This window comes from Amphiura filiformis, unplaced genomic scaffold (assembly GCF_039555335.1).
Source record: "Amphiura filiformis unplaced genomic scaffold, Afil_fr2py scaffold_51, whole genome shotgun sequence".
Taxonomy (NCBI): Eukaryota; Metazoa; Echinodermata; class Ophiuroidea; order Amphilepidida; family Amphiuridae; genus Amphiura; species Amphiura filiformis.
In genome coordinates this window covers 619,613-625,174 of record NW_027305515.1, presented here as the reverse complement: position 1 = coordinate 625,174, position 5,562 = coordinate 619,613, and positions in this window count along the sequence as shown.

Sequence of the window (5,562 nt, the reverse complement as noted above, 5' to 3'; positions counted from 1 at the left end):
TTGTTCTTTATGTAAAGCTGTAGAAAGCTTTTAAAATATCAGCTGTTTTATCATGTTTATATTATAAAAATGTAGATATTTTATATTTTATATATACAAGCAGGCTGCTACAGTGTCCCAGAATGATGTCGTGAAAGTTATTTTTGTTTGGTATGAATAGCATTGCTATTGGTCGAATTGTTTTGAATTCTAAGTTCTACATGTATTTAGTTTTCTTATGAATTTTAGATTCTACAAATTTGACGTTTCTAATCGAAGTTACAGAATATTTTGTAAAAATGATATGGTGAATTCCAAGTTTTGCCAAAAAAACCTATTTTGAAAATCTGTAGAATTACTAAATGTTCAGCACAAAGTTATCAGGAAAAGATTAGGAAGGGTATTTTTGGGAGAGCCTGTACAGGCCTATATTCGCCCATGAACGGGTGAATTTTAGTGGAAAACGGGCGGGCGTCTTGACCCTTTTCTTTTCCTTTGCCTTCCCGAATTTCTCTTTCATTTTTTGTCAGAAGGGCCCCTTTGTCTTCCAGTTTTGTCAGGGGGCACTCTACCTATTGTCCCGTCTGGATATGCTATTGCAAACAGTGTAAAAACACATTATGTAGCTCCTTGCTTTAAAAGATAACTTAAAATGGATTTCAATCTTACCCAGCCAACAATTTTACGTTCTTACAACGTCGTATAAAAGTAATTTACGTTGTATGTTGTCATCTACGTTGTAAATACGTAAATTTGTGAACTCGTATTCGTGTTGTGACAACGGTGATTTTCGACGTTGTTTTTTGGACGTTGATATAACGTCATTGTGATGTTGTTTCGACGTCAATCATTTGTGAACGTATTATTCATACGTTGTTACAACGTTCGACTGGACTTAATAGGAACGTCTGAATAATGTGTTCACAGCTTGAAACAACGTCATTGCAACGTCATAATGTATACCAACGTCCGAAAATTAACGTCGAAATTCGAAAATAACTTTGTCACAACACGAATACGAGTTCATAAATTTACGTATCTACAACGTGACAAACTAAGTACAACGTCAGCGAACGTCGTGAAAACTTAGGGTGTTGGCTGGGTAGTGAAAATGGACGACTCATATAGGGCCAATACAGAACTTGCTTACAGCCCTATCAAGTTCTGAAGTCTGTTTGCATTTTCCAATTTTTGTATTGAAATACGCTTTTCATGCATACTTTTATATTCAAAAGCGAATTAAAATTGTAAATTTAAGAACGTATAAGGTACAAGTTTATGAGTTTTATTCTTTAAAGGAAGGTGACCTGATATATTTGGAAAATGGATTTCTTTAAAATTGACATAACATAGAGTGTCATCCCTTTCAAGCATTCGTGCAAAAAGAACACGTACTCGTAAATGTTTCTTGTAAATGGGACTAATTCCTTACGGAATTTGCTGAGATTTATTCAGCGTGAATCATAATAATATAGTATTAGGCCTACAGTGATTTTGTTAATGGTAATAAATTGATATCAATATTTTTCTCATTATAAGACAGAGCCTTCCTCCCCTGCACCCATACCAAAAATACCAAAGATGTCCGGTTGTCAACCCGGGTTGCCAGGTGGGAATGCCAAAAAAATAGAGGTTTTTATGCCTTTGGGTCCAAAAAATGTCCAAATTCGCTCTGAGTCGAAAAATGTCCAAATCTTGAAAAAAATCCACTTTTTTTTTCAAAATCAGCACCATCCTGGCTACTGACCTGAGACACGAAGGCCTACGCGACTGCAGGTTTTTAGACAAGTCATTTGTGTGCTTTCACAGTTGACACAAAAATGTCCCCAATTGACGCACAAATGTCATTATGTCCCCAATTGTTGGGTTTATAGGCTAGAATTGTGTCCTCTTTTGGTAATTTCAGACATACGATACACGGTACTATAAAAAGGAGAGGGGGGTGTATTCTAAGAAATAAACCCGTGAAATCGAGGTTCTAGATATAACCTTTTTTGTCCTCTCATCAGGAGAACCCTCCCTCTTGAACCTCAAAAAAAGGTTCTGTAAAGGTTCTCTATAAGAACCGAAAACTTGTTCTGTATCACATTTTGGGGCCATTTTCGATGGTTTTGGAACCATTTTTGGTTCTTTGTAGAACCTCTAAGGGTTCTCCTGAGAGGACAACTTTAGAACCTTTTTAGAACCTTTATTTCTTACGTAGGTGCTCTGATAGTTGTTATTGTCGTTGATGTCCTCATATCAATTGATAGTTTCAATATTTTACTTGATCGAGACGTGTCAAGTTTAAGGTAGGTCATATAATATGAAAGAAGTATCTTCATAGAGGCCCACTTCAAATCAAAGATAATATTAGGCCTAATGATCGTTTTTGACAGATTTGTCATTTTTTGTTAAAAATTGACATTTGCATCCTAATTATGGTTTATTGCTAAAAGTCCCATGTGTGACACCATAGCAACAACATTTATGCCAATTTTTTGTCATTTTTTACTGTAATGAGTGCCATCAAAATCGACTAAAAAATAGCGAGATTTATAGTATAGTTGCTACCGTAAAATGGGGTAACTTTGGGCACTATTCAGAGTTTTAAACCACTGCTTCCAAACAAAACCAATTATATTTCTAATTATCTCTTTTTTTATGATTAGGGTTCCCTTCAACACTTTGAAGTTGAAAAAGATTTTTTAATAATTCTGTAAGGGTGCCCTAGGGGTTAAAAATAGCCTGACCAAAGTTACCCCGCATTTGGGGCAACTTTAGTCAGAGTATTACATTCCATGAAGAAAAATTGACCTTCGCTGTATATATGGGCAAGTTGTTGTTTTTTATGACATTTGACCCCTTGCAAAATTAATCAAGCACACATCCTTGCTCACAAATATCGATTTTTATTTTTTCTGAAAAAAATCCTGATTTTTTCGTAAATTTCGAGGAAATTGGACATGAGCGCGACTATTATTTCTTCCAAATATATTTCTTAACAAATTGACACCAAATATGACTAAAAACAATATTGCTGTACCAAAATATGACCATTTCAAAAAATATATTTGACCGACCAAAGTTACCCCGCTGACCGAAGTTAGGGACTGTTCACAAACACTTGTAAGGGGGGGGCTGATGCAAAAAGGGGGCCCTGAAATTTTTGACCCTCCTAGAGGGGGGGGCCTGAAAAAATGACCACGATTTTTCCTGGGAAAATTGAGTTTATATGCTTTTCTATGGGGTTGGCTGATAATTTTCATGTCGAAAAGGGGGCCCTGAAATTTTCGAGGTCTGTAAAGGGGGGGGGGCGAAAAATGTTCGCGATAAAATTTTTTGCATCAGCCCCCCCCCCTTACAAGTGTTTGTGAACGGTCCCTTACCCCATTTTACGGTATGGTAATTGACCATTCTGTGAGGCTTCTGCAACTATCTTGAAATTGTGGTAGGGCCTCACCCTTTAATGTCAAGAACATTGTTGCTTTAAAAAAGCAAAAAAATATGACAAAATGCCATTTTTTAAGCCAAAAATTGTCATATTTAGCCAAATAAAACAAGCACATTTGATTTTCAAGAGGTCATAGGCCTAGGTCAACAAAACCTTCGGACTTTGGTTGCAGGAAGTTGCCATGATTGACTTTTTTGATGTACCATGATGCAGTCATGTCTACAGTAGAATTCATCTCGACCTTTGCAGGACTTAAACCCCATTAAAAGCTATTAAACCAAGATAACACTCATTGAAGCAGCTCAACTGATTAAATCAGATCTTCTCTGGTTGTGCACAAGTGTCTGTTTTACATGTGCGACATCGCAATAAAGCTGGTATTATGATAGCTTCAGTTGGGTAACCGATTATAAAGGAAACGAAAGGAAACAATGGTATGTGTACCTTTGTTCACGAAATGAGACAATGACCTGCTTTTTGTTAACCAGCATTCTTCAAAATGAGCAACATAATGATTGTTGACTTAACACGGTTTGGAAATAATTTCTTCATATTTTTGGTGTTATCTGTCGTTTACATATCCTTCCTAAAACACAAAAGTGCGACCCTCTCCAAACATCTAAATTAGCTAAAAAAATTAGGACATGTTACAAAACTATATTTTCTAGAACCTATTTAGAATAGTTTAAATGTATCTTGTCCCGTTTTTTTTTGGCATCCTTCAGAACGGAGCGGTCCGTTACCAATATAGCTCAATATTTTCGGTCAAATCTCCATTCAATTAACACGGGGAGTTGGCTAGCTATGAGCTAGCTATGCTTTGCCCTCACATTCTACGAAAGTGTGACCCCTTCTGAACATCTAACCTAGCTGTAATTTTAGGTCATGTTAGAGAAATATATTTGCTAGAAGTTTGGAGAATAGTTAAAATATTGGCCGGTTATTTTTCACACAGTGATGTTAACTAGGCAATGCCCATATACCTATAACATACACTGTTTGTAGAGGTCACGCGTCAATGGTGAGAGCACTGTGTATATATTGTGTATAGGAAAACGGACAGTAACTGCAGTATGCACTATCAGCTATATCATATCAATACATTGCCTATGAATCATTAAAAAATCCATGATTTACCGTCCTAAACTACGCTGTAGTCCGATTCTTATTGTGTGTGTGTGTGGGGGGGGGGGGGGGTGTGTGTTTTCCCTTAAATACTCAGGGCAATTATCAAGAGAGGGGCCCCAACCATTGTCTTTAGCCCTTTTCTCTGCTCAAAGAACTAGCTATTAAAGAGGGCACGGTATACATTATTTTTCATACTATGAAACTTATCAAGAGATGGCTCTCTTTGTGTTACTGTAAGATTTGAGTTCGCTCCCGTATTCTTGGGTAAAGTTCAAAATATTTAATATCACTCCTTTTTTGGGTGATATTAGATATTTTAGCTTACTTTTTGGTATGAACTTTACCCAAGAATTTAAGCTAACATTGACGTAACGAGAGGCTCGGGAGCAAAATCAAATCTTACAGTAACTAAAATGGGTCAAATAGGACTCCATGACCGATATACAATGGTAGGGTCTATCTTGCACTTTAATGCAAAAGGGTCGCGGACCCCACAGTTTAGTGCAGGGTTATCTTTTTACTTTAAACTATTCCCGGTAGGGGTTACCTCGACAGTTCTGGGTGGTAGCAAAACGGGGGGGGGTGAGAATACTGAAGATAGCTCATATTAGCCCGTGTGAATTTTGCTATTAAAAGATGAGATATTTTGCTATCTACTGAACATAGCTCATAGAACATTTTAACGTTGCTATCTACTGAAGATAGCTCATATTAAAAGATAAGAACTTTGCTATCTACTGAAGATAGCTCTCCATACCCCCTTCTCTCTCATTTCTCTCGCCCTCTCTCCTTTTCCCATGCACTGTATAGGGGTGGGGCCCAAATCTGCGAATTTTGCTTTGCCCCATGCTCCAGCAGCTATGCCTCATATTATAACATTAATTTTAAAGTTGCTATCTACTGAAGATAGCTCATATTAAGAAAATGAGAATTTTGCTATCTACTGAAGATAACTCATATTAATGTTGTTATCTACTGAAGATAGCTCATATTAGAAAATGTGAATTTTGCTATCTACTGAA